Source organism: Rana temporaria, chromosome 5, assembly GCF_905171775.1.
Source record: "Rana temporaria chromosome 5, aRanTem1.1, whole genome shotgun sequence".
Taxonomy (NCBI): domain Eukaryota; kingdom Metazoa; phylum Chordata; class Amphibia; order Anura; family Ranidae; genus Rana; species Rana temporaria.
The window spans coordinates 25,310,129-25,321,867 of NC_053493.1; the positions used below are offsets into that span (position 1 = coordinate 25,310,129).

Sequence of the window (11,739 nt, forward strand, 5' to 3'; positions counted from 1 at the left end):
CAGCGAGATCTCTCGGAAGTGGGGACAGGTACCTGTCAAAAACAGGAACCTGCTCCCCTCCCCCGAAAGGTGGCAAATGTGGCAAAGTAGGGGGGGGGGAGAGGCAAATAAGTGGAGCTTCCACTTTTGGGTGGAACTCCGCTTTAAATGTCATATCCCTGCCCAAGCTGCACTGTTGTCATGGGCCAATACTAGGCTGGGCTGGAAGCTAGATATGTAAGTGATGAGAGCTGCATTGTTGTGTGTGTGTGTGTGTATATATGCGTGTATGTGTGTGTGTGTATATATATATATATATATATATATATATATATACAAATATACACACACATAGAGTATATCTGATATATATATATATATATATATATATATATATATATATATATATACAAACACACACATACAGTATAGCAGAATGAAGATACAGTGTATATATATATATATATATATATATATATATATAGAATGCCTCTCCCATCAATCTTCTAATATGTAAATCCTGCCCTGGGGAAAACTCTTCAAACAGAGAGACTTCAACCATAATACAGGAAGACAGGAAGTGAGCAGTGGGAACCAGAGGGGTGAACTTTCACCTCTCACTTCCTGTTTCTGGCAAGGCCTAGTCTGGAAAGGAAAGCATGGCATGGTGGAGACGCTCTCTGTATTCTCCTGAATGTATTCTCCTGGATGAAAGGTATGTCTTCTATCAAATAATATTAGAATTGTGAAAGTTTGGTGCATGAGTTAAAGCGGGAGTTCACCCATTTAAAAAAAAAAAAAAATCTCCCCTTAGCTTCCTGCTCGTTCGGTCTAGGGGAATCGGCTATTTATATTAAAATATGAGCAGTACTTACCCGTTTTCGAGCTGCATCTTCTTCCGTCGCTTCCGGGTATGGGTCTTCGGGAGCGGGCGTTCCTTCTTGATTGACAGTCATCCGAGAGGCTTCCGACGGTCGCATCCATCGCGTCACTCGTAGCCGAAAGAAGCCGAACGTCGGTGCGGCTCTATACTGCGCCTGCGCACCGACGTTCGGCTTCTTTCGGAAAATCGTGACGCGATGGATGCGACCGTCGGAAGCCTCTCGGAAACCTGTCAATCAAGAAGGAACGCCCATTCCCGAAGCCCATACCCGGAAGCGACGGAGAGGAATGGTCTCGTAAACGGGTAAGTACTGCACATATTTTAAAATAAATAGCCGATTCCCCTAGTAATAACGAGCAGGAATCTAAGGGGGAAAAGTGCCCTCTAAGGGTGAACCCCCGCTTTAAGTTTTATTTGTCTGTTTCCTGCTGAATAGTTCTCATTCTGTGTGCATTCACCTTCCCAGTTACCATACAGCATGTGCACATTAATGTAATATTATAAAGCTCCTCTTCCACAGCATGTCACCCTGCTGCATATAATATGTATGGCTTCCATGTTATATCCAGTAACTGTGTAGCATACTTTCAGTGCACATTGCTGCATATAATATTATACGGCTTTCATTCTATATCCACTCACCATGCAGCATAGGGGTTGATTTACTGAAGGCAAATCCATTTTGCATCACAAGTGCACTTGGAAATGCAGTCGCTGCAGATCTGAGGGGAAGATCTGAAATGAGGGGAAGCTCTGCTGATTTTATCATCCAGTCATGTACAAGCAAAACATTTTTTTTCTTAGCATGTCCCCTTCAGATCTACAGCGACTGCACTTCCAAGTGCACTTGTAGTGCAAAGTGGATTTGCCTTTAGTAAATATACCCCATAATGTCAGGGCACAGTGCTACCAATGTTTTATGTCTCCCTCCCCTTTTGCATATTATCTGCCCTGCTACTAGGTGCCAACAGATATGGATTTTTCCATACAGATACCAATTATGGGCCACTTTTCAGGCTGATAACAATATGAGGTACTGATATTCTGATACATCCAGCTGCCCCAGAAGTAGCCTGATATCAGTTGACACCTAGGCCTTTTTTTGTATTCTAACAGCCACTGGCCACTGTCAGAATACAGGAAAAAAGAGCAGATAGCTGGGGAACCAATAGCCAGGTTGCTATTGACTATTTTAATTTGCAGTAGCCAATAGCTAGTGGGCTATTGCACCCGCCCACTGCCTGTTGTCAATCAGCAAAGGTCTTCTTCAGGTCTTCCTCTGCTGATTGACAACAGGCAGTGGGAGGGGGCGCAATAATCAGCCTAATTTTAAAATTGAAACAGCCAATGGCAGTCTGGCTATGGTTCCCCCACTACCTGCTGTTTACATTCAGCTGCCATCAAATACATTGTGCAGAAGGAGGTTAGTGGTGTCTGTGGTGTGTGTGTGTGTGTGGGGGGGGGGGGGGGGGTGTGGAGGTGGAAAGCTAATTTTTTTTCTGACCAAGACTGACAACTGGTGAATGGAAAACCGGAATAAGCACTTGGAAGAAGAAAACGACAACTGAGACAACTTGCCTTTGGTAAGCGGACAACTTAATTACGGTGGTGGGCACCTTCTGTTTTTTTATATCACCACATTCAACTGGCACTGTATCTGCAGGGCCGCCATCAGGGGGGCACAGGTAGTACACCTGTAAGGGGCCCGGAGGTCCCCAGGGGCCCGGATGGCAACCCCCTTTTTTTTTCTTTTTTTTAATAAAAAATATATATATTTTTTTTAATATATTTTTTTTATTTTTTATTAAAGGGCCAATTTTTTTTTAGGGGTCCGGAGGTTCCCAGGGGCCCGGAGGCCCACAGGGCCCCAGATGGCAACCCCCCTTTTTTTTATTTATTTTTATAAAACATATATATTTTTTTTAATATATTTTTATTTTATTTTTTATTAAAGGGACATTTTTTTTAGGGGTCAGGAGGTTCCCAGGGGCCCGGAGGCCCACAGGGCCCCAGATGGCAACCCCCCCCTTTTTTTATTTATTTTTTATAAAAAAATATATATTTTTTAATATATTTTTATTTTATTTTTTATTAAAGGGCCACATTTTTTTTAGGGGTCTGGAGGTTCCCAGGGGCCCGGAGGCCCACAGGGCCCCAGATAACAACACCTTTTTTTTTTTTTTTTATAAAAAATATATATATATTTTAATATATTTTTATTTTATTTTTTATTAAAGGGCCAATTTTCTTTTTTTAGGGGTCCGGAGGCCCACAGGGCCCCAGATAACAACCTCCCTTTTTTTTATTTATTTTTTATAAAAAAAAATATATATATTTTTATTTTATTTTTTATTAAAGGGACAATTTTTTTATTTTTTTAGGGGCCCGGAGATCCACAGGGCCCCAGATGGCAACCCCCTTTTTTTTTTATTTATTTTTTATACAAAAAATATATATTTTTTTTAAATATATTTTTATTTTATTTTTTATTAAAGGGCCAATTTTTTTTTTTTTTAGGGGTCCGGAGGTTCCCAGGGCCCGGAGGCCCACAGGGCCCCAGATAACAACCCCCCTTTTTTTTATTTATTTTTTATAAAAAATATATATATATTTTTTTATTTTATTTTTTATTAAAGGGCCAATTTTTTTTCTTTTAGGGGCCCGGAGATCCACAGGGCCCCAGATGGCAACCCCCCTTTTTTTTATTTATTTTTTATAAAAAATATATATATTTTTTTTAATATATTTTTATTTTATTTTTTATTAAAGGGCCAAATTTTTTTTCTAGGGGTCCGGAGTTTACAAGGGCCCGGAGGCCCACAGGGCCCCAGATGGCAACCCCCCTTTTTTTTATTTATTTTTTATAAAAAATATATATATTTTTTAAAATATTTTTATTTTATTTTTTATTAAAGGGCCAATTACTTTTTTTTTAGGGGTCCAGTGGTTCCCAGGGGCCCAGAGGCCCACAGGGCCCCAGATGGCAACGCCCTTTATTTATTTATTTTTTATAAAAAAATATATATATTTTTTAATATATTTTTATTTTATTTTTAATTAAAGGGACAATTTTTTTTTTTAGGGGCCCGGAGATCCCCAGGACCCTGGATGACAACCCCCCCTTTTTTTATAAAAAAAATATTTTTTTATATATTTTATTTCTTTTATTTTTTATATATATATTATATTATTATTATTATTATTATTATTATTATTATTAATACATTTTATTTTATTCTGGGCCCCTGGGGACCACCCGGCCCCTTACAGGTTGGGGAAGGGGGGTTTCGGGTAAAAATGAATGTAAAAAGAGCCATGGAGCAGAGTGACCCCTGCTGGAAGAAAAGCAAAAAGCCTACAGGACCTGGTGGATTCCTTAAGGAGGTCAACAGCCGCAAGCGAACCGTCTCCTATTCCAAGTACTCACCCCAGGCTACCGAGCTTAGCTTCCGTGTACAGATCGAGAACGGGCGTATTCAGGGCGTTTTACCCGTAGGCAGATATTAAGTTTGCTCTCAGCCCTATTTATAGCAGGTGAAAATTTGTTACAGTCAACTTATGGAGAGAACATTTTTTTTTTTTTTTTTTTTTTTCGCTGTCATTGCAGGCGATATCTACTAAACTTATTACTGGTTTTACTCTCCCCCTCCCAGAATCATTGTTTTATTATTTATTACTAAGAAAAGATAAAAATTCAAGGAATGAAAGTGTTTTCCTGAAATATGCAAATTTACAATAAACAAGCAACATGATTGGATAATACAGACTCCTCCCCCTATAGATATGGTAACTCCTCCCACAGTTTTTACACTACATAGACAAGTAATATTTAAACTGCGACTGTGCCTTCAATTTTAATATTTCAGAGACATACTATACATCAAAATGTAGGTCTGGGTCTTGTGATTCACACAATATAAAGATATTCGCTGTACGATTTATAGTTTTTAAAATACTGCCTGAAGAAGGACAAGTATTCAAAAAAAAAGCCAGAATTTCTGGTCTCTGCTCAGAGGCTGCATATCAACAAACATTGGTTTCCTAGGAAACACTGAGGTGAATAACTTCTTAAACACAGCTGTGATGTGAATTTTTAGCTCCTCCCACACAAGGCTGAAGGGTTTACATCTCCAGGGGCAATGTCTCCAGTCAGGAGTATCGGTGGAGGCAAGAACACGCCACACAATTTCCCCCAGAAATTGTATCTTTTCTAGTTGATATCTCAATTGCTGGGCTTTTTTTTGTCTGGAGGTAGGGTAAGACTTTTACTGAAAGAACAAAGATGGGATTGGAATTGCAGATTGCTAATTTACTAGGGTTTGTTTATTCTTCTGTTTTACTATGTGTATATAATTTAATGTGTATTTTTTTATTTTAATTAAATATTCTATATTAAAGCTTTTCCATTTGTAAGACATTTAAAACATTTCACCAACATATTTCAAAAGTGAAGTTTTTCTTATATATCTTACATTTTTGTGTATTTTTATATAAATACATTATTATTGGTAGCTGCCTTTAATTTGGATTGCTTCTTAAAATACACATTTACAGTATATCCTGAATTACAAGTGTGTCGCCGTGGAGATGAACCGTTACATGGAGATGAACCTACATGACTCATCTGGTCTACACCCTACTCTGCAGGGCGGCCATCAGGGGGGTACAGGCAGTACACCTGTAAGTGGCCCGGAGGCCCACAGGGCCCCAGATGGCAACCCCCCTTTTTTTTATTAATTTTTTATAAAAAAATATATATATTTTTTAATATATTTTTATTTTATTAACCACTTAATACCCGCACGCCGTTCAATGACGTCCAAACGGGGACCTGTTATCCCGGGTGGACGTCATATGACGTCTTGGGCTTTGCGGGGGGATATCTCAATGATGCCTGCACCCAGAGGCATCATTGAGATATCATTTTTTAGCGGCGGCGATCCTGCGCACCGTAAGAACGATCATAGCGGCGGTTCTGCCGCTAGATCGTTCTTACAGGCGGCGGGAGGGGACATCCCGCCGCCATCCGGTGCTTCTCCGGACTCTCCCGTCCCATCGGGGGCCCGGAGAGATGATCGCCGTCCGCCGGATGTTTGCCATAGAGATGACTGGTGACCAGTCGGAGGCCCGGGCGCGATGTGATGACATCACGCCCGGGTCCCCGTAAGTAAACAAACCGCAATTGCGGCTAGTTTGAATGAGATCTGTGAATTTTTGTTCACGATCTCATTCTTTCCAGCCTGGAGGAGAGATGTGGGGTCTTATTGACCCTGCATCTCTCCTTAGCGATTGAAAAAAAAAATGTAAAAAAAAAGTGTAAAAAATAAATAAATAAGTAAAATAAAAAATTTATAATAATAATAAAAAAATTAAAATGCCCCTGTCCCTGGTAGCTCGCGCTCAGAAGCGTACGCACACGTAAGTCCCGCCCACGTATGTAAACGTCGTTCAAACCACACATGTGAGGTGTCGCCGCGTGCGTTAGAGCGTGTGCAACAATTCTAGCCTAGACCTCCTCTGTAACTCTAAACTGGTAACCTGTAAAAATGTTAAAGTGTCGCCTATGGAGATTTTTAAGTAGATTTTTAAGTAACAAAGTTTGGCGCCATTCCATGAGTGTACGTAAAAAATTGGGCTAACGTTACTGTTTTGTTATTTTTTAATTTATGAAACCATTTTTTTACAAAAAAAAGCCGTTTGAAAAATTATTGCGCAAATACGGTGCAAGATAAAAAGTTGCAATGACCGCCATTTTATTCCCTAGGGTGTCTGCTAAAAAAACATATATAATGTTTGGGGGTTCTGAGTAATTTTCTAGCAAAAGAATGATGATTTGTATATGTAGGAGAGAAGTGCCAGAATAGGCCCGGGAAGGAGGTGGGTTTTAAAGCCCGGTATTGAAGTGGTTAAAGGGCCAATTTTTTTTTTTTGGATTTCAGAGGTCCCCAGGGCCCTGAATGACAACCCCCCTTTTTTATAAAAAAAAAAAATGTTATATATTTTTTTATTTCTTTTATTTTATATATATATATATATATATATATATATATATATATATATATATATATATATATATATATATATATATATATTATATTATTATTATTATTATTATTATTATTAAAGGGCCCAGAGGGCCCCGGATGTCAACCCCCCTTTTTTATACATTTTTTTAATTTATTTTTTATATTATTTTATTTATTTTATATATATATATATATATATATATATATATATATATATATATATATATATATATATATATATATATATATATATATATATATATTTATTAAAGGGCTCAGAGGTCCCCAGGGTCCCATGTGGCAAACCCCCCTTTTTTTATTTATTTTTTATTAAAGGGCCCAGAAGTCCCCAGGCCCCTGGATGGCAACCCCCCCCTTTTTTTTAATAAATGTTTATTTTTTTATATTTTTTTATTTATTTATTTTTTATTAAAGGGCCCAGAGGTTTATTTTTTTTTATTAAAGGGCCCAGAGGTCCCGGATGGCAACCCCCCTTTTTTTGTAATTTTTTTTTTTTATTTATTTTTTATTAAAGGGCCCAGAAGTCCCCAGGGCCCTGGATGGCAACCCCCCCCCCTTTTTTTAAATAAATGTTTATTTTTTTATATTTTTTTATTTATTTATTTTTTATTAAAGGGCCCAGAGGTTTATTTTTTTTATTAAAGGGCCCAGAGGTCCCGGATGGCAACCCCCCTTTTTTTGTAATTTCTTTTTCTAAAAAAAAAAAATGTGTGTGGGGGTTGCCTGGCGTAATGGATATATATATATATGTATTTTATTAAAGGGCCCAGAGGTCCCCAGGGCCCCAGATGGCAACCCCCCTTTTTAAAAATAAATACATTTAAATATATATTTTTTATATATATTTTTTTCTTTTTTTCTTTTTATTAAAGGGCCCAGCCAGAGGTCCCCAGGGCCCCGGATGGCTACCCCCTTTTTTATATATATTTTTCTTTATTTCTTATTTTTTTGTAAAGGGCCCCCCCCACTCCCCCACTTCTCAATTCGTTGCAGCCTCCCTGCTTCTCAATCTTAGGCGGCAGCACCCCCCCCCCCGGTTCTCTTCTCCAGGGGGCCCATGCCTGAAGCTGTGTAAGGTGCCCCATAATTCCTGATGGCGGCCCTGTGTATCTGATCATCATATCTGCATCATCCTTCGTTATTCATTTGGTCATCAGTGTTTGAGTTCTGTGGTGATATCATTAAGAACTTTTGATGTTTGGTTTGCCAATTGTGTGCTGTTGGCATACAATTTTGGGATCACCGATTTGGCGTATTAACCTCTCATTGTTTATACATATAATTGGACATTCATTTTGTGAATTTATATACAAATTTTTCCTTGCACTCTGATTTTTTGTTTTGGTTAATTATTGTGCACTGTTTTTGGCATATCAGCCCCTGGATGCCAATCTTTCAATGTGACTTGGTATTGGTGACATTTTTTAATTTCAATTGAATTTTTTATATTGGCGCAGTCTTTTCATTTTTTATCTATTTATTGTGTGTTATTCCACCAGTACTGCTGCCTTTGTTATTTTTTTTTTTTTTTATCTTTATTTTCTGTTTGGCCAATCATTTGCCCTTTCATTCTACAGTGTTTTAAGGCAGAGTTAGGCAACCTTAGAGAGGTGGAGATCTACCTGAACAACATGGGAGAAGTCAAAGATCACAGGGCACAGTGTCTTCCAATGTTGCCTCCCCACACCTGACTAAAACCTATAATTGCCGTACTACCACGCTGCAATCACGTGCCTTTCACTGCAATTATTGGTGTTAACATTTTGCCTCCTCACCACCTTGCAGAATTTCTCAGAGGCGCATTGGAGCATTGCATACCGCACTTGTGAATGAGCCCTTAGTTGCATTTGGCAATAGCACTTTTAAGGCTCATTCACATGTGAATTTGGGGGTGGTAAAACCCTGCCCCCAATCCCTACCCCCTTTAGCTGCTAAGTGGGAGGGGGTCAGGGTGCCATAGGAGGTGGATGCTTGAGAGTTACTATTAGCTCTCAAGCAACCAGAAACAACAGTACTAATGGGGATCGTTGGGTAACTGGGAGTTTACTGTACTACATTCATTATAGTATCAGTGAGTACACTGAGGCAACTACATACTATATACACAAGTAGGATTTTTGTTTTGTGGAACATCTTTACTTTTACCTTGGGAGAAACCCTCCTGGAATATTTTTGATCTAGTGGTGGGGGGGGGGGGGGAGTCAGCAGCAGACTGGAGGAAACCATCTAATCATGTAAAAGTACATTTTTCCACAAGTCATCAATTTCTAACAAATGAAATGAATGGCTATAGTGAGGCCATTATGTTACTTAAGTTTTTATGCATTTCCATAGATTTGCCTGGCGTAATGGATACTTTGAAAACCACAAGAGCGCAGCTAATAGCACTGAAGAATGATGGTGGAAGTTCATCCTGTGTGGGTGTATCGTGTGCATCACCTTCTGTCCCGTCTGAAGAGTTGAACTCATCTCCTTGTCAAGTGTCGTACTCAAGGCCTAAACAGGTACGTTTTCTTTTGGTACCGAAACATTAAAACTTTGTCTTTTTTTAATATCAAACATGTCCTACTCCTATTTACCTGCTCTGTGTAAGGGTTTTTGTACAGAGCAGCTCAGATCCTTCTCTTCTCAGGTCCCATGCCAGTGCTCCTGAACCAGAGCTCTGTGTGTCCAATCACACACTGAGCCTTGCCTTGGCCCCATCTCCTAATTGGCTCACTGGCTGTGATTGACAGCACTGGGAGCCAATAGCTCCCACCGCTACAAAAAGCCAATCAGCAGTGCAAGTCCCTGGAGAGACAAGGCTCTCGTGGACATCGCTGGATCGAGAGGGGGCTCATGTAAGTATAGGGGGGCTGTTGCACACAGAAGTATTTTTTTACCTTCATGCATAGAATACATGAAGGTAAAAACCCTTGTGTCTTTACAACCACTTCAATAAAAAGTAACTTTTAAGGCGGTGCCTCCAAGCGGCTGACAGATGGAGAGAAGCGTGTACAGTTAGACTCTATGGGGTAGATCCACATAGAGAGTACGCCAGCGTATCTACTGATACGCCGGCGTACTTTAAAATTTCCTGCGTCGTATCTTTAGTTTGAATCCTCAAACCAAGATACGACGGCATCTGGGTTAGATCCGACAGGCGTACGGCTTCGTACGCCTCCGGATCTTAGATGCAATACTTCGGCGTCTGCTGGGTGGAGTTTGCGTCGTTTTCCGTGTCAAGTATGCAAATTAGCTATTTACGACGATCCACCAACGTACGCACGGCCGTCGCATTCTTTTACGTTGTCTGTAGTCGGCTTTTTCCGGCGTATAGTTAAAGCTACTGTTTTGCGGCGTATAGTTAGAATTGCCATGTTAAGTATGGCCGTCGTTCCCGCGTTTAATTTGAATATTTTTTTATTCTTTTTTTTTTTGCGTAAGTAGTCCGTGAATCGGAATGTACGTAATTCACGTCTAAGTAAAAAAAATTACGTCCTAGCGACGTCATTTAGCGCAATGCACGGCGGGAAATTTCGGGACGATGCCTGCGCAGTTCATTTGGCGCGGGGACACGCTTCATTTAAATGAAACACGCCCCCTAATCGCCGATTTGAATTCCGCCGCCAGAGATACACTATGCAAATTATTTGAGGATTCAAAGCAGCCAAATGTAAGTTACATCAGCGTAGCGTATCTCACATACGCTACGCCGAACTAAATGTATGTGGATCTACCCCTAAGAAAACATCAGCTTTGACATGAAGACTATAAGCCAATTTGACTGTTGTGTCAAAATGAGATATCTTGTTCAGTCTGGTAGTAGTCTGAACTAATAAGGCAAGTTGTAGGCAAGATGTTGATTTTTATACAGATTTTTGAAAAGTCTACAAAATTTTGATGTTTTTGCTTAATATTGTTAGTTTACTCAGCTGCATCTGTTAGACCCCTTTCACACTGAGGCAGTTTTCAGGCGTTTTAGCGCTAGAAATAGCCTCTAAAAAGCTCATAAAACTGCATCCCTTTCAGTGCAATGAGTAATTTCACACTGGGGCGGTGCGCTTGCGCAACATTAGAAAAAGTCCTGCAAGCAGCATCTGGGGCGGGTTGGGAGCGCTATACATAGCGCTCCTAAAACGCACCTGCCTATTGAAATTAATGGGCAGCGCTTCCAAAGCACCTTAAAAGCGCATTAAAAACTGTACTTTTTCCCTTTTTGTTTAAAAAAAAACGCCTAAAAAGTGTTCAAAAACACTGCAAAACCGCTGGAGCTTTAGCAGCGCTGCAGTGTGAAAAGGGTCTTATATGGCTTTTGTTTTACAGGGAAAATCTAATAAGTCTAATATTTTCTATTTACTTTTTAAAGCTGCTACTTTGGCAAAGTTTCCTGGGACTTCATAAGGTGTGATCAGTGACGCTGTTACGAGAAAAATTGCGGCGTTGAAATATCACCTGAAGGGAAACATCAGGAACCTCAGCAGAATACCACAAACTTCTATGTCATTAATGTCATTTACCACAGTTAACACCACTTTCTATTCCCTGTGTTGTAGTTTTTGTATATTTACATGATAATAAAGTTGTGTGTATTGTACTGTGTTATTGTTTTTTTTTCCAAATGTTTGCTGGTTTTTAGGCCTACAATATATAAAATACAATATTTAAATACACAGCATTTCAAAATGTAATAGGAATGTATTTTTTTAAATTTTGCATTCAGAAGTACATTTACATTTATATTTAAAATATATTTAAAAAAAAACATTCTTAATATATTTTTCCCAAATATATTGCCATATATTTGAAATGCTACAATTTTGGCCATATTCAATATATTTCAAAAATATT

At 39.1% G+C, this 11,739-nt stretch overlaps 1 long non-coding RNA gene across 3 annotated transcripts; it reads left to right on the forward strand.

The window, feature by feature from the left end:
• Positions 1–623: 623 nt before the first annotated feature.
• On the forward strand, positions 624–11,326 carry LOC120939867. Of its 3 annotated transcripts, none has more exons than XR_005749376.1 (3): positions 624–694; positions 9,244–9,413; positions 11,258–11,326. It is a non-coding gene; the product is annotated as an uncharacterized LOC120939867 (long non-coding RNA). The 3 variants fall into 3 exon arrangements; XR_005749375.1 differs by lacking the exon at positions 624–694 and adding an exon at positions 2,366–2,445; XR_005749377.1 differs by lacking the exon at positions 624–694 and adding an exon at positions 5,099–5,113.
• Positions 11,327–11,739: the final 413 nt, after the last annotated feature.